The sequence below is a fragment of the Oryctolagus cuniculus genome, chromosome 9 (genome assembly GCF_964237555.1).
Source record: "Oryctolagus cuniculus chromosome 9, mOryCun1.1, whole genome shotgun sequence".
Classification (NCBI taxonomy): domain Eukaryota; kingdom Metazoa; phylum Chordata; class Mammalia; order Lagomorpha; family Leporidae; genus Oryctolagus; species Oryctolagus cuniculus.
The window spans coordinates 119,785,639-119,809,740 of NC_091440.1; the positions used below are offsets into that span (position 1 = coordinate 119,785,639).

The following is a 24,102-nucleotide window of genomic DNA, read 5'->3' on the forward strand; positions in this document are numbered from 1 at the left end:
TCTCAAGTGATGTCTTAACTGCTGTGCCAAACACCCCTTACTTAACTTTTAAAAAGTAAAACAAAGATTTATTTATTGGAAAGGCAGAGTTACAGATAGAGAGGCAGAGACAGAAAAGTCTGGTTCACTCCTCAAATAGCTAGAATAACAAGGGCTGAGGCAGACAAAAGCCAAGAGCCTGGAACTCTATCTGGGTTTCCCATTTGGGTGGCAGGGGCCCAATTTCTTGGCCATCTTCCACCACTTTCCCAGGCACTTGAGCAGAAAGCTGGGTCAGAAGTGGAAGAACCTGAACTGGTGCTCACATGGGATTGCAACATTACAGGCAGCAGCTTAACCTGCTGCACCACAATGCAGGTCTCTTTAACTTTTTCTTTTTTTCTTTTTTTTTTTTTTTTTGACAGGCAGAGTTAGACAGTGAGAGAGAGAGACAACAGAGAAAGGTCTTCCTTCTGTTGTTTCACCCCCCAAATGGCTGCTACGGCTGGCGCGCTGCACCGATCTGAAGCCAGAAGCCAGGTGCTTCTCCTGGTCTCCCATGCAGGTGCAGGGCCCAAGCACTTGGGCCATCCTCCACTGCACTCCATGGCCACAGCAGAGAGCTGGACTGGAAGAGGAGTAACCAGGACTAGAACCCAGAGTACCGGCGCCACAGGCAGAGGATTAGCCTAGTGAGCCGCGGTGCCGGCCAACTTATTTTTAAATTCCATTTTCCATGAACTTTCAAAAGAATCCTTATATAATTATTTATTTATCTCATTGCTTAGTAATGCATTTTGTTTTATAATAAGCCCTTTTGGTAACAAGGAAATTTTAAAGACGAAAATACATTGTATTCTTCTGCTAGGGCTGCCTTAACAATGTACCCACAAACTGAGTAACCTGAACAACAGAAGTTTAATGTTGCCTGTTTCTGGAGGCTAGAAGTCCTCTTCAGGTGGCAGTGAATTGGTTCCTTGCGAGGACTGTGAAAGAAAAGCTGTTTCATGCGTCTCCCCATAATTCTGGCAATCTGTGATGTTCCCCAGTTTATAGAAGCATCACCCCAGTCTCTGCCTTCATCTTCACCTGGCATTCTCCTTGTGTGTATGTCTGTGTCCAGGTTGCCCCCTTTGTAGAAGGACACCAGTCACTTTGGTTTACGGCTGCACCCTTTCTAGTATGGCCTCTTCACCCTTTCTAGTATGGCCTTTCTAGTATGGCCTAAATCTTCAAAATAAGTTTATATTCCCAAATAAGTTGATATTTTGACATACAGGAGGCTAAGACCTCAACATATATGAACTTTAGGGGAGCACAAGTCAACCCATGTCACGCATGTTTTTAAAGATTTATTTTAAAGGCAGCATTATACAGAGAGAGGGAGAGGCACACAGAGATATCTTCCATGTTCTGGTTCACTCCCCAAATGGCTGCAATGACTAGGTCGGGGGCAAGTCCAAAAGCAGGAGCCAAGGTCTCTTGGCTCCCATGTGGGTGCAGGGGCTCAAGGGCTTGGGCCTTCCTCCCCTGCTTTCCCAGGTATATTAGCAGGGAGATGGATCAGAAGTGGAACAGCCAGGGCTTGAACCGGAGCTCATGTGGGATGCCAGCATTTCATGCTGCAGCTTAACACCTTATACCACAATGCTGGCCCCAACATAAATGTTTAATGAAAAACTAAGTACTTGTTTCCGTTTCTTCAGAAGATTAATGGTGGAAGTATAACCACAACATGTTTGCCACTATGTACATCTACCATGGGGATTACAGTGATGTCACTGACTATTGATTGTCTAGGAGGCACAAATCAGATCAAGAAACACTGGAATTTGCTGCAAAAGTGAGTATTTTTATTTGGTCAATATTTTAAAAGTTATTTATTTGAAAGAGACGGGTAGAGAGGGATCTTCAATTTGCTGGTTCATGCCCCACATACCCTCAATAGCCATTGTTGGGACAGGCCAAAGCAAGGATCCTAGGACTCAGTACAGGTCTCCTGTGTGTATGGCAAGGACCCAGGTACTTGAGTCATCCCCTGCTGTCTCAGAGTACGTTAGCAGGAAGCTGAAATTGGAAGCAGAGCCACGACTTGAACTGATATGAGACGCAGGCATCCCACAAGTCTCTGTGTCAAAGTCTTGCTTGAGTGCTTGTTTTCTTTTTTTTTTTTTTTTCAAGATTTATTTATTTATTTGAAATTCAGAGTTACACAGAGAGAGGAGAGGCAGAGAGAGAGGTCTTCCATCTGCTGGTTCACTCCCCAATTGGCCACAACAGCCAGAGCTGCACTGATCTGAAGCCAGGAGCCAGGAGCTGCTTCTGGGTCTCCCACATGGGTGCAGGGGCCCAAGGACTTGGGCCATCTTCTGCTGCTTTCCCAGGCCATAGCAGAGAACTGAATTCGAAGTGGAGCAGTTGGGGCCAGAACCAGCACCCATATGGGATGCCAGCGCTTCAGGCCAGGGCGTTAACCCACTGCACTACAGCACTGGCCCTGAGTGCTTGTTTTTAAAAGACTGTGCCCAGAAACAAGAATTTAACAAGTGCAGATGTATTAAATATGCTTACTCATTACTTTGTGCCGTATAATTGCGGATCAGATCAAATGACTGCCTCAGTGAATTTCGCTGATTTTTATTGAAAGTTTTATTATGTACTGAGGAAAAGTTCATCAAAAGTTGTAAAGGAGCTGGCTCTGTTAGTAGGAGAGACTTTGCAGACAGTTAAATAATCCCTGTTCTTTATGCCAGTGTTATCGGATGCTCCAAAAAGAAAATCAGTCCATTTCAATAATAGGTTTTTTCCATCCAATTCATCAAATCAAAACAAAATTTTTGGAAGGTCATTCAGTCTAAGGTAAAATATCTATTGTAAATTCTGTTTCAAAATCTTTCAGGCTTGAGACATAGTTGCTACGAAGATCATTCAAACTGATCTTGGAGCAAGCACTGTGGTGCAGCAGGTTGAGCCACCACTTAGGACTCCTGTACCCCATACTGGAGTGCTGGTTCAAGTCCCAGCTACTCCAGGCATCTCATCCATCTCAGCTAATGCATCCTGAGAGGCAGTAGGTGATGGGCCCAATTCTTGGCTTCCTGCCACCCATATAGAAGACTTAAATGGAGTTTTTGGCCCCTGGCTTCATCCTGGCCAACTCCTGCTGTTGTGGGCATTTGGAGAGTGGACCAGTGGATAGAGGATCTCTCTCTCTCTCTCTCTTTCTCTTCCTCTCTTTCTCTTTCTCTCTGTCACTCTGCCTGTCAAATAAATAAATAAATCTTTAAAACAAAATGAAAAAAATGACCCAAATTATGAAATCTGTGGAGCACAAATGTACTTAGGGTTGGTTTTGTTATGTAATATTCAGAATTCTGTATAAACCCATAGTTCACAAAATGAGTTAAAGATGGCAATTAGGCACATGAAAAGATGTTGAATGTCATCAATCCCTTAAGAAATGTAAATTAAACCCACAATGACATTCCACTAGACAAGCTGTACTCCTCTCCCTGGTCTGCCATACAGATTACCACAGATGTGGGTGCCTAAACAACAGACATTTTCTCAAGATTAAGATGCTAGCCAAATTGATCTCTGGGGAGGCCTCTCTTGCTGGCTTACAAACAACCTCTTTCTTGCTGTGTTCTCATAAGGCCTTTCCTCTGTGTGGCCACACAGCTGGTATTTCTTCCTCTTCTTATAAGGACACGAGTCCTACAAGGTTAGGGCCCCGCCCTTATGACCACATTCAACCTTAATTACTTCCTTAAAGGCCCTACATCCAAATGCAATCATACAGAAAGTTAGGGCTTCAACCTATGGATTTTGGAGGGACACAGCTAAGTTTGTAACAATGCCTATTACAGCCAGTCTGCCTATAAGGGTTAATTTTATGGGCCCCTTCCCAAGATCTAACTTTCTTTCATTTTTTTTAACTTTTATGTAATAAATATAAATTTCCAAAGTACAGCTTATGGATTACAATGGCTTTTTCCCCTCCATAACTTCCCTCCCACCTGCAACCCTCCCATCTCCCGCTCCCTCTCCCTCTCCCATTCTATTCGCATCAAGATTCATTTTCAATTATCTTTATATACAGAAGATCAATTTAGTATATATTAAGTAAAGATTTCAACAGTTTACACCCACACAGAAACACAAAATGTAAAATACAGTTTGAATATTAGTTATATCATTAATTCACATTGAACAACACATTAAGGACAGAGATCCTACATGAGGAATAAGTGCACAGTGACTCCTGTTGTTGACTTAACAATTTGACACTCTCATTTATGGCGTCCATAATCTCCCTAGGCTCTAGTCATGAGTTGCCAAGGCTATGGAAGCCTTTTGAGTTCGCTGACTCCAATCTTGCTTAGACAAGGTCATAGTATCATAGTCAAAGTAGAAGTTCTCTCCTCCCTTCTTTGATGGTCTATTCTTTCCACTGAGATCTCACTCACAGAGATCTTTCATTTAGTTTTTGTTTGTTTGCTTGTTTGTTTTTTGCCAGAGTGTCTTGGCTTTCCATGCCTAAAATACTCTTCAGCCAGATCCGAATGCCTTAAGGGCTGATTCTGAGGCCAGAGTGCTGTTTAGGACATCTGCTATTCTATGAGTCTGCTGTGTATCCCGCTTCCCATGTTGGATCATTCTCTCCCTTTTTAATTCTATCAGTTAGTATTAGCAGACACTAGTCTTGTTTATGTGATCCCTTTGACTCTTAGACCTATCATTCTCTCTATCTTTCTTTCTTACTGTTTTCCCCCTTATTCAATCCATGCTGACTCTACTGGTCTTCCTCCTGTTGCTTACACACTGTAAGCAAATTCAGTCTCTTGGACTTAGGCTTGCTTCTCCTGCTTGGAATATTCTTCCATCAATATATATCTACAAAGCGCTGTAGGTCCTCTTCTGTCTACATTGTATATAGGTCAGGATCCATCACTCCCTGGGCTTCAGATACTATCTAAATGCTGATTTCATAGTGCTTACAGTAAAAATTTTAAAACAGTCTTATCTTTGATACTAGATCATGATACTTACAAAGCAGGGAAATTGTTCACCTTGGAATCTCTGCATTGCCTAGGGAAGCATGGACAGGGGCTGGCACTGTAGTACAGCACGTTAAGCCACTGCTTGTGATGCCAGCATCCTGTATTGGAGTGCAGCTGCTCTGTTTCAGATCCAGCTCCCTGTTAATTCACCTGAGAGAGCAAGGGAAGCCAGTCCAAGTGCTTGGGCCCCTGCCACCTATTTGGTAGACTCAAATGGAATTGCAGGCTCCTAGCTTCAGCCTGACCCAGCCCCAGCCATTGGGAACATTTTGAGTGTGAACCATCAAATGGAAATCTCTGTTGCTCTGCTTTCAAATAAATAAATAAACTTTTTTTTTTTTTTTAAAAAGGACTTATTTGGGGGCCGGTGCCGTGGCTCACTTGGTTAATCCTCCGCCTGCGGTGCTGGCATCCCGTATGGGTGCCGGGTTCTAGTCCCAGTGCTCCTCTTCCAGTCCAGCTCTCTGCTGTGGCCTGGGAGGGCAGTGGAGGATGGCCCAAGTGCTTGGGCCCCTGCACCCGCATGGGAGACCAGGAAGAAGCACCTGTCTCCTGGCTTCGGATTTGTGTAGCGGCCATTTGGGGGGTGAACCAATGGAAGGCAGACCTTTCTCTCTCTCTCTCTCTCTCTCTCTCTCTCTCTCTCTCACTGTCTAACTCTATCTATCAAATAAATAAATAAATAAATAAATAAATAAAGGACTTATTTTAGAAACAAGAATGAAGGGATAGCAGAAAGAGACATGTATAAATATCAGGCCCCACAAAAACCAAGATTCAGCCCTTCCTTGAGATCTTGAGGCTCATGGGAAATGGTTACTCTCCTGTTAGGGAAGAAGAAACCACCAGTTTGTGGCTAGCTGAGTTCGGCGGCTGCACTGTCGGCTGGGAGAAGGAGCTGTTACTAGCCTGGGAAACCCACTGTGAGTTCTCTGAGCCATTTTTGGACAGTTCTGCTCTGTGTAGTGTAGTATTCAAAAAACAACAACAAAAAATATGTCTCTTCACAGTTCATTACTTAAAATATGTCAGCATTCAAATTCAGTTTTAGAAATGTGAATTAAATAGAAAAACAAAGCAAAAGAGACCGCCCACACATACATCATAGTAGCATTTCGTTCCTTTTCAATGAAGTTATTATCTCTCATTGATGAACTCTTGATCCATTCATGTCAATGAAAATGTTTTAGTGTATCCTTGAGAATGACTCAGGAAAATTTTACTTGAGGAGATTAAATTAATGTTTGATTTATTAAGGTTAAAATTTAAAGTAATTTTCTTCTTAAACTTTTAACTTCAATTATAAATCATATTATTAATTTATAAGTCTGACAAATGTTACAGCTACTTTTAACAGTTGCTTTAAGAAGTCTTTGATTAATATTGGGCCTTATTTATAATTTTAGTTAAATATTTCAATTGTCTGACAAACTTCCCAAATACTTATGTGGCTCTTATAAATCTAAAAATTTAGTATGCATGTAATTGTATATCTATTTATATTGAGTCTCAGGGTTCTTTTTAATTTTATTTATTTTTATTTGAGAGGTAGAGTTACAGAGAGAGAGAGGAAGAGACGGAGAGAAAGGTGCCCATATAGGATGCTGGCACTGCAGGCTGCGGCTTAGACTGCTATGCCACAGTGCTGGCCCTCTCAGGTTGTTTTGAAAAGATAAAACACTGGGCTGGTGCTGTGTCACAGTGGGTTAAAGTCCTGGCCTGAAGCACAGGTATCACATATGGGTGCCAGTTTGAGTCCCGGCTGGTCCTCTTCCGATCCAGCTCTCTGCTGGGGCCTGGGAAGGTAGTAGAAGATGGCCCAAGTCCTTGGGCCCTTGCACCCACATGGGAGACCTGGAAGAAGCTTCTGGATCCTGGTTTTGGATCAGTACAGCTCTGGCCGTGTGGCCGTGTGGAAGATCTATCTCTCTGTTTCTACCTCTCTCTGTAACTCTGTCTTTCAAATAAATAAAATTTTTTAAAAAATGTTACAAAATATAATTCCACACTGGAGTATTAAAAAAAAAAATAAAATACTAGGGCTGATGCTATGGCATAGAAGGTTAAGCCTCCACCTGTAGTGCCAGCATCCTATATTGGTGCCAGTTCGAGTTCTGGCTGCTGCACTTCCGGTCCAACTCCCTGCTAATGGCTTGGGAAAGCAAGCCCATGGATCCCTGCACCCATGTGGGAGACCCAGAGGAAAATCCAGGCTCCTGGCTTTAGCCTGGCCCACACATGACTGTTGCACCCATTTGAGGTGTGAATCAGTGGATGGAAGATCTCACTCTCTCCTTCTCTCTCTCTCTCCCCTCTCTCCCTCTATCTCTGCTTTTCAAATTAAAAAATAAATAAATGCTTAAAAAAAGATAAAATGTTATTTATAAAACTAACACTGTCTGACACCTTTCAACTTAAAGTTACAAACCTGAAGCAATGAGACATTTTACATTGGAATCAAAAGGATAATCTGTTAACACTAAATACACCAAATGCCTTAAAGCATTAAAATATACCAAGGACAACATACTTCCAAAACTACTGTAAAATATTAATACTATGATTTTTATTTGTTTCCTCATTCTCTATCTTTTAAAAAATATTTGAGCAGCAGACAGAGAGAGAGTGACAGTTAAAAAGAAAGAACTCCCATCTGCTGCTTCACTACTCCCCAGATGCCCACAACAGCCAGGGGGCTCAGTCTGGGAGCTGAAAATGCAATCCAGGTCTCCCATGAGGGTGACAGAAACCTTACCGCTGCCTCCCAGGGTCTGCAGCAGCATGAAGCAGGAATCAGGATCCACAGCTTGGGAATAGTGGGTAAGGCTACCGCCTGCAGTGCTGGCATCCCATATGAGCGCCAGTTCAAGTCCCGGCTGCTCCACTTCCAATTGAGCTCTCTGCTATGGCCTGGGGAAGCAGTAGAAGATGGCCCAAGTCCTTGGACCCCTGCACTCGTGTGGAAGGCCCAGAAGAAGCTCCTGGCTCCTGGCTTAGTATCTGCACAGCTCCGGCCATTGCAATCAATTGGGGAGTGAACCAGCAGATGGAAGACCTCTCTCTCTCTCTCTCTCTCTCTCTCTCTCTCTCTCTGCCTCTCCTCTCTCTGTAACTCTGAATTTCAAATAAATAAATAAATTTTAAAATAAAATGACATTCTAATAAATGTTGATACATTTGTCAGAAGTCTATAGCTTACTTTTTTTAAAAAAAGATTTATTTTATTCATTTGAAAGACAGAGTTACAGAGAGAGGTAGAGACAGAGAGAGAGGTCTTCCATCCACCGGTTCACTCCCCAGATGGCCGCAATGCCTGGAGCTGCGCCGATCCAAAGCTAGAAGCCAGGAGCTTCTTCTGGTTCTCCCACGTGGGTGCAGGGGCCCAAGGACTTGGGCCATCTTCTACTGCTTTCCCAGGCCATAGCCGAGAGCTGGATTGGAAGAGGATTGGCCGGAACTAGAATCAGCGCCCATATGGGATGCCTGTGCTTCAGGCCAGGACTTTAACCTGCTATACCACAGCGCTGGCCCCTATAACTTACTTTTAATGTAAGATACTGCTGATAGGGGTCCAGCCTGTGCTTGTATATTCTAGAATGTCGGTTCTGACACCTTCTCTAAGTAATGCAAGTCACATTTCATCCCACATTCTGGGGGTAGAGGAATTAGATTCTACCTTTGGAGCAGTAGAGTGGTGGGTAGCTGGCTTAGAAACAGTCTGAAATCTACTGCAGTCCACCCTTTGGCAACGACACTGCCTGCCTTCCACATGAGAAATATATTGATTCCTATCACTGCTCACCCACCCACAGCTCCTCCCATTACTCTGCTGGCTCATGGTCCAGGATCTTGTCATCTGTATTAGTTCTAGATGTAGATGAGAATCCTCAGGTTCAGTTAATCTTGATTTGGCGACCTTCAAATTAATGACACCTTCTGCACCCTTCCCTTTGATTCTCACTTCTCCCTCCATACCCAGTGTACACTGATGAGAAAGGATAGCATACCAGCAATAGGAACTCCTGTTCTAAAGGCAGGAGAAGATGAAAGACATACAGTAGTCACTGATGCTCAGTGCTGTGGTTTGAATATGATCTGGCTCCAAACTCATGGAGACTTTTAAAAATATTTATTTGAGATGGACACACACTGGGAGCCAGGAGCTCAACCCATCTCTGTCACGGGGATCACAAAACCCAAGTACTTGAACTATATCGCCTGTGCCTTCCAGGGTCTTCATCAGCAAGGGTCAGGAGCCAGAAGCAGGTATCAAACCCAGACACTCCAACTGGAAGGCAAGCGTCTTAACCAGCATCTTAGCTGCAAGGCTAAAGCCCGGAGACATGTAAACACTAACTTAAACGTAGGTCATTTAAACCCCAAAGCTGTAAATTAGTGATACTAAGAGGGTGGAAACCTAGCCCAGTTATGGTGTTCTGGAAGTGGGCCAGGTGGGAGATCTTTCAGTCACTGAGGGTGTGGCCTTGGAAGGTAATTCTTGCAGGCGAGGCTGTTCACAAAAGCTCTAGTTGAGCTTAGCTGCTCTCTTGGCTTCCTGACTTACCAAACGATCCTTCCTCTGCAAACTCCCTGTCATTGTCATCCCCCACCCTCACAGAGGCCAAACCAGTGGGTCCTCATAGGGTCCAAACCTATCTTGGACCTGAGCCTCTAAAACTGTGAGTTAAATAAACTTTTTCTTTTCTAAAATTAATTGTGTCGGGTATTTCAGTGTAGTGATGAAAAGCTGATTAATGCACTTAGCACTCTGAAATCTGGGCAGAGAATATGACACATTCCCCAAACTTCAGGGACAAATCTCACTTGTGTTCTCTGGGAGTTTTCCAAAGTCATTGTTCCGTTGATTCTTGGCTTTGGCCTCTTTTTTGCACTTCAGTCATCGTTTGTTTTCCATAAGTTATTCTCACAGCCTGTGTTTTCCTTTAGAAGTTAGAGGGCCAGGGGCTTCCTTTAGCGCTGTCTCTCAGTGTAAGGCGATGGTGTTTTTACCAGGGCAATTCTCCTAACACATTTGGAAGTTTTATGCAAATCATTTCACTCCATGCCTTAACAGCAGTAGTAATCATTCCTTCCAAGATAGCCTGCCTGTATTTGGGGCACATCAAGTTGCCACAGCACAACACCTTTGTGCTTCTAGAAACTGCATCTGTATGAATCTCAGGATCTGTAACTCATCTCCTTCAGTTTTTCTGCCTCTTAAAAAAAGAGAGAAAGTTTTGTTTTGTTTTTTTAATTTGAAAGTGTGATAGAGAAGTGGAAACAGAGAGAAACATATCTTTCATCCATTGATTCGCTCCCCAAATATTAGCAACAGCTGGGGCTGGGCCAGGCTGAAGCCAGGAGCCAGGAAGACATCTGGGTTGCCCACATGGTAGCAGGGACCCAAGTTCTTGGACCCCCATCTGCCACCTTCCTAGGGACATAAGCAGGAAGCTGGATCAGAAGCAGAGTAGCTGGGATTTGAACAGCATCACAAGATGAGATGTGGGCACTGCAAGTGGCAGCTTGATCTGCTACATCACAACACTTGGCTCCAGGGAGCAGGGTGTATTTACCAAGGGTTTTTTTTTTTTTTTTTTTTTTTTTTGACATGCAGAGTGGACAGTGAGAGAGGTAGAGACAGAGAGAAAGGTCTTCCTTTGCCATTGGTTCACCCTCCAATGGCCGCCACGGCCGGCACGCTGCTGCCAATGCAGTACGCTGATCTGAAGCCAGGAGCCAGGTGCTTCTCCTGGTCTCCCATGCAGGTGCAGGGCCCAAGCACTTGGGCATCCTCCACTGCACTCCTGGGCCACAGCAGAGAGCTGGACTGGAAGAGGGGCAACTGGGATAGAATCCGGCACCCTGACCGGGACTAGAACCTGGGTGGCAGTGCCACAGGCGGAGGATTAGCCTATTGAGCCATGGCGCCAGCCACCAAGGGTCTTATGGCTGCTTTTTTGACTTGATCTTAACTATTTTAGTGGCAGAACTCTGGATTTGGACTTTTTCCTGGTAACATTTTTTTTCTTTTTATTTATTTATTTATTTTTTGGACAGGCAGAGTGGACAGTGAGAGAGAGAGACAGAGAGAAAGGTCTTCCTTTTCTGTTGGTTCACCCCCCGATGGCCGCTGCAGCCAGTGCACCGTGCTGATCTGAAGCCAGGAGCCAGGTGCTTCTCCTGGTCTCCCATGGGGTGCAGGGCCCAAGGACTTGGGCCGTCCTCCACTGCACTCCCGGGCCACAGCAGAGAGCTGGCCTGGAAGAGGGGCAACCGGGACAGAATCCGGCGACCCAACCGGGACTAGAACCCGGTGTGCCGGTGCTGCAGGTAGAGGATTAGCCTAGAGAGCTGCAGCACTGGCCGATAACATTTCTTACTTTTGAGGTTTTTTTTTTTTTTTTTTGTTACTGAAAAGAATGACCTAAACCTTTTACATCCTCTAAATTTTGCTTAAAATCTGAAAATCCTTGTTTTTAAACCATTGTCTTTCTCTTATATCATCGTTTGTGTTGCTAAAAGACACCATTTTCAATGTTCTGCCATAGAGATCTCAATAAATAAGTCATAGATTTACTGGGCCACCATTGACATCAAGGCTGCTGGGAATTTGGGGGGTGGGATATGGGGTACAGCAGTATCCCCAACTGCTTTTAATTTGTAGAACTACCAGTATTTACAAAAGTACTCTGAAAATTGCTAACTGGTAAACTCAAGGCATCCTGCAATATGTACACTCTTAGTCCTTATCACAGTGTCTGGCATGTAATAGATTCTCAGTAAACACTTGTCAGGAAAATCAGTGCTTACATACAGATGACAGCTTTACTAATTGTTCTTTTACTCTGTACTTTGAATTTTCCTTTCTAGTCTCCAATAATAATTTTCTCATCGCCTCTGCAGTTTCCAGTCATGCTATTTTGGGGGCTGACATTGTGGTGTAGTGGTTTAAGCCGTCACTGGCATGCCACATGGCAGGGCCAGTTTGAGTCCTGGCCAGTCTGCTTCTGATGCAGCTAACTGCTGAAGCACCAGGGAAGGCAGCAGACGCCCCTGCCACCCATGTGGGAGATCCAGATAGAACTCCTGGCTGCGGGCTTTGGCCTGGCTGTTATGACCATTTTGGGAGTAAACCAGCAGATGGGAGATAATACTTTGTCTCTGTGTCTTTGCATGTGTGTCTCCCTCTCGTTGCTCTGCCTGTCACATACATACATTTAACATAAATCTTTAATGTTGTTTTGCTGGTTTTCCAGTCTTCATCAACTGCCTGCTCACTGCCTTTCTAGTCTCTCCCAAGAGCTCCTTGTGTTCTATTCTCTGTCCACGACCTTGTCCAAGAACTATCGCTGCATATTTTGAGGGTTTTGTTATACCTGAACTCCACAATTGGAACCAGCTTTTGTCTGAGTTATCCGTTGCTGAGGGTCAAGCCTAAATCAGGCACTACTGGCCGGCGCCACGGCTCACTAGGCTAATCCTCCACCTTGCGGTGCCGGCACACCGGGTTCTAGTCCCGGTCGGGGCGCCAGATTCTGTCCCGGTTGCCCCTCTTCCAGGCCAGCTCTCTGCTGTGGCCCGGGAGTGCAGTGGAGGATGGCCCAAGTGCTTGGGCCCTATACCCCATGGGAGACCAGGAGAAGCACCTGGCTCCTGCCATCGGATCAGCGCGTTGCGCTGGTTGCAGCGCGCCAGCCGCAGCGGTCATTGGAGGGTGAACTAATGGCAAAGACCTTTCTCTCTGTCTCTCACTGTCCACTCTGCCTGTCAAAAAAAAAAAAAAAAAAAAAAAAAAAAAAAAAAAAAGGCAGGCACTACTGAGGAAGGAGAGGAGATGTTGTGGCATGGTGGGCAAGCAGCCTCCAGGGATGCCTGCCTCCCACATTGGAGTGCCTGGTCTGGGTCCCAGCTGCTCTGTGCTTCCCATCCAACTACCTGCTGATGTGTCTGGGAGGCTGCATAGGGTGGCCCCAGCATTCAGGGTCCTTCCACCCACATGGGAGACCAAGAAGGATTTCTTGGCTCCTGCCTTTGGCTTGGCCTAGTCACAGCCATTGTAGGCATTTGGAGAGTTAGCCAGCAGATGGAGTATCTGTCACTCTCTCTCTCTCTCTCTCTCTATGTCACTCTGCCTTTCAAAAAATAATCTTAGAAAAAAACCACCATATAATTTTTCATGGTTTTGTGAGGCAATGAGATGCAAACTCAGTCCACAGAGTTCGGCGAGGTTTACTGACAGGGCTGCCTTCAGTTGGGAGTTCACCTGAGGCTGAAATGTTTACCGTGGTTACTAAAAAGAAAGGCCCATAGCAGCTAAGTATAACTTTTGCCACAGATCCTTAGTCAGGGTAGCCTAGATTTCTCTGGATGGGAGGAATAGCATGTATGCCAAGGATAGAGAAAAATTGTTGGTAGCCATTTTTGGATATTAGCTCTTGGAGCCCTGCTATTAGTTTGGATGTCCCCCTAAAGGCCTACTTGTTAAAGATTTGGTTCCTAATCTTTATTGTCTTATTTTAATGGTTAATGGTTAATCTTTCTTGTCTTATTTTAATGGTTAATGGATTAATTGTAAGGGCTGATGTATTAAAGGTAGAAGCTTAATCTGATATGGTATCTGAAGGCAGGACCTTTGAGAAGTGATTAGATAGGATTAGGTTGTTAGGGTGGAGCCCCCATGATCATGATCAAATCCTGGCGGTTTTCTAAGAAACACGGCACAGACGTGGTTTAAAGGTTTTCTGCTTGTCTCTTTTTCCTGGCTCTTCACGTGATCACATCTCAGCTCACACTCTGCCCCTGCCACCCTCCAGCCTCACCAGATGACCGAGCCAGTGGGGCCTGCCTGCTCTTGGACTGTGACCCTTCAAACTGCAAGCTGAAATAAACCTCTTCCTTCCTAGGCAGCCTCTTTCAAGTGTTTGTCACAGTGATGAAAAGTGACCAGTACCACTTACATGTTTTTGTTGATTGTACTGCTCAGGAAGTCGCATGGGTTTATAAGTAAAAATACCTTGAATTCACACAACTGCTTTAAACCTGCCTTCCATTATTTACTGTATTCTGATAATAATGCCAAAAAATACATAAATCTGTTCTATTATTTTGATTCTCTTGGCTTCCACTTTAGTTTATTTTCATATTTATTTATCTATTTGTGAGGGAGAAAGAGAAAGTAAGCACCAATCTACTGCCTCACTCTGCAAATACCCTTAATAGTTGGGGCTGAGGCAGGACAAACCTGGGAGCCAAAACCCAATTTGGGTCCCTTTTTTCTTAAAAAAATATATCTTGAAAGGCAGATAGACAGATAATAGGAGAGAAAGAGAGAGAGAGAGAGAGAGAGAGAGAGAGAGAGAGAACTCTCTTATCTGCTTGTTCACTCGTCTAATTGTCAGGGCTGGGCCTGGCTGAGCTGGGAGTCATGAATTTAATCTGGGTTTCCCACATGGGTGGCAGGTACCCAGCTACTTGAACCACCCCCTTAACAGAATGTGCATTAGGGGGAACTGGAACTATAAACCCTGGGGTCTCTAAACCATCTACACAGTTTTTATAATAATTAAAATAACATAATTAGACATGTTTAATGATGTATGTAATATCTGTGATGACTACTGTACTTAAACATTATGAATCACAGGAGGCAACTGACTCACATAAGTAGTTGTCACTCATCATAAACAATTAAATGAAATTTTTATTTTCCTCTTATTGATTCATTTCTCTCACGGGCACCAATGTCTATGAAATTTTTGATACCCTGTGGCATTTCACCACTGTTATCATCACATAGGTTGCCATTGGTCTTCCGTATTACTTTTGGATAGTTGACATTGGCAGTTTTGGGGGGAATGTGAAGAGATTCCATTTCTCCACATCCTTCTGCAACTATGGTGAGAATATAGCTTTCCTGTACCCTTCCCTTGGGAACTAGTGCTGCCTGCTGTCTTCTGTGCCCTTCTTCCTAGCAATCTTGATGTATTAGATTGGTGGTCAGCAAGTATTCACTCCATTTCCCTCTGAACATTGAGTGTGCTCTGTTTCACTGCTCCACTGACCTAAGGCTTGTCTATGTGATTTCGCTTTAGCCAAAAATATGAGTGGAAATTATGAGAGCAGAGGCTTTTACATATGCATGTCCTGTCTTTTTGTGCTTCGGTGATCTGACCTGGCTAGTTACTGTAGAAACACATGGAGTACACCTGAACCCAATCTGTAAACTGAAGCCTGGAACACAGAGGCCAGAGATAAGAATCTTGCTTACCCTGCCCGGGAACAACCAACCAACCCACAGACCTGTAAGGGGAAAATGAATGTGTGAAGTCTTAAACTGCTGGTTTGAGGGGACTTACTCGGTGCCATTTTTGCAGGAATAGCTGACAAAAACACTGCCTTCTCTCCTAATCCAGGAGTCTGGGGGCCAAGTGGATTGGGGCACTACACGCTTTGTGTCTAGAGGTTGTATTTTTACAGCTGGGGCAGGGGGAATATCGAACACTTACCCTTCAGGAGAACTGGGACAGTCAGACTAAGGAACTGGAGAGGGAACATGGTGCACTAACAGTGACACCTGGATCTCTGGCAGTAATGAATCTCAGGGCTGAGAAATGTTAAAGGATCGTAAATTGGGAGTAATGGAACACTGAGTCTGTTTTATGGTATACACTAAATAAAAATGATTACTTTCTTATTAAAATTATTAATTAGGGACCATTGTTGTGGCTCGGCAGATTAAGCTGCCACCTGCGATGCCGGCATCTCATATGGGCACTGGTTGGAGTCCTGGCTGCTTCTTCCTTCATTTTATTTTTTTTCTTCTTCTTCTTCTTTAAAGATTTATTTATTGATTTGAAGGGCAGAGTTAGAGAGAGAGAGAGAGAGAGAGAGAGAGAGAGAGGAAAGACATAGAGCTTGCAGTTGCTGGTTCACTGCCCAGGTGGTCACAACAGCCAGGACTGAGCCAGGGTAAAGCCAGGATTTTTTTCTATATCTCTTACGTGGATGTAGTCAAGGAATTGGGCCATCTTCTGCTGCTTTTCCAGGTACATCTGCAGGGAGCTGGATGGGAAGTGGAGCAGCCAGAGGCTTAACTAACTATGCCAAAGCAGTGGCCCCTGTGCCGCTTCCCCATCTCGCAGAGGAGCGGCACCGGACCCTGCGCTGTTTTCTTTCCCCGGTCCTTCCCGGGTTTGCTGCCGCTCCCCCGCCTCCCCGGAGGACTCTCTCAGGGGGTCCAGGGGCGCGGCCACGCATGTTGTTTCTCTCCCCCTTTCAAGGGGTTGGGCCAGGAATCAGCTAATTAATGAAGCAGCTGTGTAAGATTTGTTTACTCTCAGCACCATATGATGGGAGATCAGATGCATAGAGTTAGTCTTAATAGTCTCTGTGATCTAGTCTAGTCTTGGTAGTCTCAGTACTTATTTTGCCATGTTGTGGGAGACAGGCCCTGCTCCCCACACCCTGGCTTCTGATCCAGTACCCTGCTAATGTGGCTGGGAAGGCAGAGGAGGATGGTGTGAGTGCTTGGACCCCTGCTACCCACATAGGAGACCCAGATGGAGTTTCTCGCTCCTGGCTTAGGCCTGGCCCAGTCCTGAATGTTGCAGCCATTTGGGGAGTGGAAAATCTCTCTGTGTCTCTCCATTTCTCTGTAACTGCCTTTCAAATAAAGTAAATAAATCTTTTTTTTTTTTTTAAGTATTAATTAGGGACCAATGTTTAGCCTAGCAGTTAAGATGCTGCTTAGGGCAACCAAGGACTGTGTTTGACATCAAGTTCTGGCCTCTGACTCCAGCTTCATGTAGACCCTGGGAAGCAGCAGCAATGGCTCAAGCAACTGGGTTTCTGCTACCCATGTGGGAGATCTGGTTTGAGTTCCTGGCTCTCAGCATTGGCCTAGACCCAGCCCAGGCTATTGGGGAATTGGAGAGCATGAACCAGAGCATGGAATCTTTCAGTTTTTCTGTTTATTTCTACTCTCAAGAAAAAGGATTAAATATTTCCAATGGGTCAGAGACCATGTCTATCTCATTCATATATCCACAGCAGAGTGTTCATGTATATTAGTTCATAGCTAAACATTGGTAGGATGTTGAAAAATTAAAGAGAATACAAAGGAGCCAAGTGTGGCCTAAGATGGTTACATGAGCTCCTAGGATTCCCCATAATTCACTCATTCTTATCTAAAAGTTACTGAGAGCTATATGCTTTAGCACCAGCTCTGTGTTTAATTTAATATTAGGCACTAGCAACAACAGATCCACAAATAAGATGGAAAGAGTTTTTTTTGGAAATTATTGGAAAATTTTTAATATTGAATAGATAATACCTTAGTTTATAATTTTGGCTTTCATACTGAGGGGAATGTCTGGGAAGACATTAGATGGTTGTGAGCCAAGGAATGTCACGATTGAGCTTTCAAAGTGGTGACTCTAATTGCTATGTTAAAAAAAATGATAGTGAAGGGAAGAAACATGGAGATGATTTAGGAAGGTGATGCAGTAAGCTAGATGAGATATGATCGTGGCTTGGATGGCCTAGTAGTAGCGATGCAGATGATGAGAAATGATGACAATCTGGGTTCTGAATCTTACAACAAAGTTTGGTGGACAGATGGAATGTGAAACAGCAAAGAAAGAGGCAATAAAGAATGGGACCATAGACCATAATTTCAGAGCAACTGCTTTAAGCATGTAAGTGTCGTTATGTCCACATGACTCTGTGTGTGTGTGTGTGTGTGTGCGTGTGTATGTAGACGTATTTATACACACATACACTACACACAAGTTGAGCATCCAGAAGTGTTTGAATTTTGGATTAATTTTTGGATTTTTGAATATTTGTCTTTATCTCTATTTATTTCTTGGGAATGGGATCCAAGTCTAAACACAAAATTCATTTATGTTTCATATACATCTCACACACATAGCCTGAAGGAATTTTTATACAATATTTTTAGTGTGCTTGCATTTTTGACTGTGACCAGTTACAGGAGGGCAGAACATGAATTTTCTTTCTTTTTTTTTTAAAGATTTACTTATTTATTTGAGAGGTAGAGTTGCAGACAGAGAGAGGGAGAGACAGAGAAAGGTCTTCCATTTGCTGGTTCACTCCCCAAATGGCCGCAATGGCCACAGGTGGGATGATCCAAAGCCAGGGGCTAGGAGCCTCTTTCAAGTCTCCCATGCTGGGTCCAGGGGCCCAAGCACTTGGACCATCTTCCATTGCTTTCCCAGGCCATACACAGAGATATGTATTGGAAGAGGAGCAGCCAGAACAGGAACTGGCACCCATACAGGATGCCGGCACTGCAGGCAGAGGCCTACCCCACTACACCACAGCACTGGCCCCCAGAACTGGAATTTTCTGCTTGTGTCATGTTGGCGCACAAAACATTTCAGATTTTGAAGCATTTTTTATTTTGGATTTTGGATACTTAACTAATATGTTTGTATATGCTGAAGGTTATGTAGGGGAGATATATTTATACAAAATTATGATTTCATGACACACGATTTATTGAATTTTTCTGTTTTGTGATGCTTATCAAAACTTACTTAATGCAATAATATTTAAAGATTGGGTTTATGTTGTTGCTGAATATGGTCATTGACTACATTCTTGTGAGCAGAGTCAACACCCATCACTTCCGGAGCAAAGCTTTCAAACATTCAGTGTGTACTTCCTGTTCTTACCCTTTCTGTCAATGGGAACACTGAGTCACTAGTGACTCGAATTCAAGTCAAAGAGAACCCTAGGGTAGAGGTTGTCAATCAGGGTCATGAACTTGAGTGGGAAAATATTACAACCTTATTTCCACTAGCCTCTAACTGAAATTATTTTCTTTGATTATGAATGTAGACAACAAACCACAGTGTAGTATTAATGATATTTATGAAATTGCCCTCCAAAAGAATATTTTCATGTTGTTGCTGGACATTGAGGGCTGCCCAGTATACAGGTCACTTGCTCCTTAAATTCCTTTAAGAAGGAATTCAGGAGCAAGTGAGAGAACAGGGAACAGTGACCTGCAAAGGTTTTATTGAGAAAACAAAGTTACAGAAACCAAAGGCAAAGTGGGACCTACTCAGAGGGAGTGGCTTCAACTCTGACTTGTGTTTATATGAATCTGTTAATGAAAGGGGAGGTGCATTCTAATAAAGGGGAGATACGGTTTTTCTGGGGAATAGGTGGAGATTTCCTGGAATCTAGTTACTAGCTGTTACTCCTTATGTTGTCCTATGTTTCCTGTCATAGTGGCTGGTGGGTATTATCACTTAGCATGCTAATGTATGACCATGCGCATATAATGAGCTGCCGGTCAATCTAGGTCAGCCTTAGCCCTCTAAACTAGTGTGATCCTGCTCCAGCAGGGGATATATTTGTCTTCAGAGCAAGAGGAACTAGACTCATATCCTGCAAGCCCTCAGATAATTGGAACTATTATCTCCAGGTGGCTTGACTGCTTCCTCTACCTCCTGTATTAATATATTAGAATTCTTTTTATATCCCTCTCTTGTTATTCTCAATCCTACTTCAAAGTTACTGATTTGTTGGTAGATTATGTTGATAAAATTAAAAATATATTTGTCATTTTGGCATAATTTATTTATTTACGTATCTTTTTTGAAAGGCAAAGAGACAGCTTCTGTCTGCTGGTTCACTCCCCAGATGCCCACAGCAGACAGGGAAGAACTGAAGCCAGGATCCAGGAACTCAATTCCGTATCTCACATGTGAGTAGAGGAACCAACCCCTTGATCCACTTTTTTTCCCCATAAACCTTTCATTTAAGGAATACAAACTTATACATTTCATAATTACAACTGTAAGAAGATGGTGATTCTTCCTATCGTACCTGACCTCCTACCCTTCTTTCTCCTCCCTCTCCTATTCCCATTCTTATTTTTAACTAAGATTTATTCTCAATTAACTTCATACACATGATTAACTCTATGTTAAGAGTTCAGCAAACAGTATGAAAAAAAGTGATTCCTCAACAGTTGAGACAAAGGCTGTTCAAAGTCATTGCTTCTCAAAATGTCAGTTTCACTCCTGTAGATTGTCATTTAGGTGCTCTATTAGTTATTACAGGTCAGGGAGAACATATATTTGCCCTTTGGGGACTGGCTTATTTCACTAAGTATGATGATTTCCAGTTCCATCCATTTTATTGCAAAGGATCAGATTTCATTTTTTTTAACTGTTGTGTAGTATTTCATAATGTACATATCTAATAACTTCTTTTTTTTTTTTTGACAGGCAGAGTGGACAGTGAGAGAGAGAGACAGAGAGAAAGGTCTTCCTTTGCCATTGGTTCACCCTCCAATGGCCACCACGGCCGGCCCGCTGCAGCCGGCGCACCTCGCTGATCCGACGGCAGGAGCCAGGTGCTTCTCCTGGTCTCCCATGGGGTGCAGGGCCCAAGGACTTGGGCCATCCTCCACTGCACTCCCTGGCCACAGCAGAGAGCTGGCCTGGAAGAGGGACAACTGGGACAGAATCTGGCACCCCAACCGGGACTAGAACCCGGTGTGCCAGCGCCGCAAGGCGGAGGATTAGCCTAGTGAGCCGCGGCGCCGGCCTCTAATAACTTCTTTATCCAGTATTCACTTGATGGGCTTTTGGGTTGATTCCGTATCTTAGCTATTATGAATTGAACTGCAATAAACAAGGGGGTACCGATAACTCTTTCATATGCTTATTTCATTTCCCTTGAGGAAATTACCAGGAGTGGGATGGCTGGGTAATATGGTGGGTCTATATTCAGATTTCTGCGGTATCTCAATACTGACTTCCATAGTGACTTTAAAAGTTTACAATCCCACAAACAGTGGATTAAAGTACTTTCCCCTCACATTCTCACCAGTATTTGTTGTTCATTGATTTCTTTTTGAAAACCATTCTAGGCCAGCGCTGCGGCTCAATAGGCTAATCCTCCACCTAGTGGCGCCGGCACACCGGGTTCTAGTCCCTGTTGGGGTGCCGGATTCTGTCCCTGTTGCCCCTCTTCCAGGCCAGCTCTCTGCTGTGGCCAGGGAGTGCAGTGGAGGATGGCCCAAGTGCTTGGGCCCTGCACCCCATGGGAGACCAGGAGAAGCACCTGGCTCCTGCCTTCGGATCAGCGGATCAGCGGATCAGCGCGGTGCGCTGGCCGCAGCGCACCAGCCGTGGCGGCCATTGGAGGGTGAACCAACGGCAAAAGGAAGACCTTTCTCTCTGTCTCTCTCTCACTGTCCACTTTGCCAGTCAAAAAAAAAAAAAAAAAAAAAAAAAAAAGAAAGAAAAGAAAACCATTCTAATAGGAGTGAGGTGATACTTCATTGTGTGTGTGTGTTTTTTTTAAGATTTATTTATTTATTTGAAAGTCAGACAGAGAGAGAAGAGGCAGAGAGAGAGGGAGAGAGGGAGAGAGAGAGAGATCTTCCATCCTCTGGTTTACTCCCCAGATGGCCGCAATGGCTGGAGCTGTGCTGATCCAAAGCTAGGATCCAGGAGCTTCTTCCAGTTCTCCCACGTGGGTGCAGGGGCCCAAGGACTTGGGCCATCTTCTACCGCTTTCCCAGGCCATAGCAGAGAGCTGGATCTGGAAGAGGAACAGCAGGGACTAGAACCGGCACCCATATGGGATGCCAGCACCTCAGGCCAGGGCGTTAACCTGCTGTGCTACAGCACTGGCCCCTCATTATGGTTTTGATTTGCATTTCCCTGATGGCTAGTGATCCTGAGCATTTTTTCATGTGTCTGTTTGCCATTTGGAATTCTTCTTTTGAAAAATACCAGTTTAAGTGCTTTGTCCATTTCTTAACAAGGTTATTTGTTTTGTTGTTGTTGAGTTTCTTGATCTCTTTTTATATTCTGGTTATTAATCCTTTATCAGTTGCATAGTTTGCAAATAATTTCTCACATTCTGTCAGTTGCCTCTTCGCTTAACAGAGTGTTTCTTTTTCAATACAGAGCTTCTCAATTTGATGTAATCCCATTTCTCAATTTTCACTTTGATTGCCTGTGCCTCTGGGGTCTTTTCCAAGAACTCTGCCTGTGCCAATGTCTTGCAGGGTTTCCCCAATGTTCTCTAGTAATTTGACCATATTGGGTCTCAGATTTAGCTCTTTAATCCATTTTGAGTGGATTTTTGTGAAAGGTGTAATGTAGGAGTCTTGCTTCATAGTTCTGCATTGGAGATCCAGTTTTCCCAGAACCATTTGTTTAAGAGACTGTCCTTGCTCTCCAGGAGTTGATTTTAGCTGCTTTGTCAAAGATAAGTTGGTTGTAGATGCATGGATTGATTTCAGATGTTTCTATTTTTTTTTAAAGTGTTTTAATTGAAATATAGGATGTGAGGGAAGCGTTTCTTACTTTCTCTCACTCTCTTTTTTTAAAAAATATTTATTTATCTACTTGAAAGTCAGAGCTATGGAGAGGCAAAGGCAGAGAGAGAGAGAGATGTCATCCATCCACTGGTCTACTCCCTAGATGGCCGCAATGGCCGGAACTGTGCTGATCTGAAGCCAGAACTCAGGAGCTCCCCCCAGGCTCCCCAGGCGGTACAAGGGCTCAAGGACTTGGGCCATTTTCCACTGTCTTCCCACGCTATAGCGGAGAGATAGATTGGAAGAGGAGCAGCTGGGATCTGTCACAGGCACCACAGGAGGCAGCCTCACTCACCACACAACAGTATCGGCCCCCATTTCTGTTCTGTTCAATTGGTCTATGCATCTGTTTTTGTTCCAGTACCAGGCTTTTTTTGGTTATCCTGCCCTGTAATATGTTTTGAAATCTGGAATTGTGATGCCTCCTGCTTGGTTTTTGTTGTATAGATTGTTTTAGATATTGAGGGTCTCCTATATTTCCATATGAATTTCAGCATTGTATTTTCTATCTGAGAAGAATGTCCTTGGTATTTTGATTGTTTTGCATTGAATCTGTAAATTGCTTTTGGTAGTATGGACATTTTGATGATATTGATTCTTCTAATCCATGAACATAGAATATTTCTCCATTTTTTTGTGTGTCTTTTATTTCTTTAATCTTTTGAAAATCTCATTGTAGAGATCTTTGACATCCTTGGTTAAATTTATTTCAATGTATTTGATTTCTTTCATAGCTTTTGTGAATGGAATTCATCTTAGAAGTTCTTTCTCATCCATGGCGTTGTCTATGTATGCAAAGATTGTTGATTTTTCAACCTAAATGCCCATCAACAGTAGATTGGATAAAGAAATTATGGGATATGTACTCTATAAAATACTGTACAGCAGTAAAAAAAAATGAAATCCGGTCATTTGCAACAAAATGGAAGAATCTGGAACGCATCATGCTAAGTGAAATAAGCCAGTCCCAAATGGACAAATATCGTATGTTCTTGCTGATCTGTGACAACTAACTGAGCACCTAAAAGGAAACCTGTTGAAGTGAAATGGACACTATGAGAAACAATGACTTGATCAGCCTTTGTCCTGACTGTTGAGGAACAACTTAATAATTTATTCCTTTTAATATAATTTTTGTTCTACTTAATACCATTGGTTGAACTGTTTAACACACAATTATTCTTAGGCATTTAAATTTAACTGAAAAGTGATCCCTGTTAAATATAAGAGTGGGAATAAGAAAGGGAAGAGATGTACAGTTCGGCACATGCTCATTGGACTTACCCCTAATGGCAGAGCTAGAAATGTGCCAGGGGATTCCAAATCAATCCCATCAAGGTGGCATGTACCAATGCCATCTTACTAGTCAAAGAGATCAGTTTCAGTTCATAACTGATCATAATGATAGGATTAAGTGTCAAAGGGATCACATAAACAAGATTAGTGTCTGCTAATAAAAACTGATAGAATTAAAAACGAGAGAACCATCCAACATGGGAAGTGGGATACACAGCAGACTCATAGAATGGCAGATGTCCTAAATAGCACTCTGGCCTCAGAATCAGCCCTTAAGGCATTCGGATCCAGCTAAAAAGCCCATGAGAGTTTCTCAGGCAAGGAAAGCCAAGACACTGTGGCAAAAAAAAAAAAAAAAAAAAAAAAAGCCTAAATGAAAGATCTCTG

The 24,102-nt window shown here is 43.5% G+C and overlaps 2 long non-coding RNA genes across 3 annotated transcripts in view; one reads left to right on the forward strand and one right to left on the reverse strand.

The window, feature by feature from the left end:
• Positions 1–24,102, reverse strand: part of LOC138843884 (uncharacterized) — a 58,215-nt gene that overhangs the window by 1,419 nt on the left and 32,694 nt on the right. The window lies entirely within an intron of this gene.
• LOC127492074 (uncharacterized) lies at positions 1,686–19,781 on the forward strand. The gene is made up of 2 exons (XR_007921061.2): positions 1,686–1,822; positions 19,681–19,781. It is a non-coding gene; the product is annotated as an uncharacterized lncRNA (long non-coding RNA).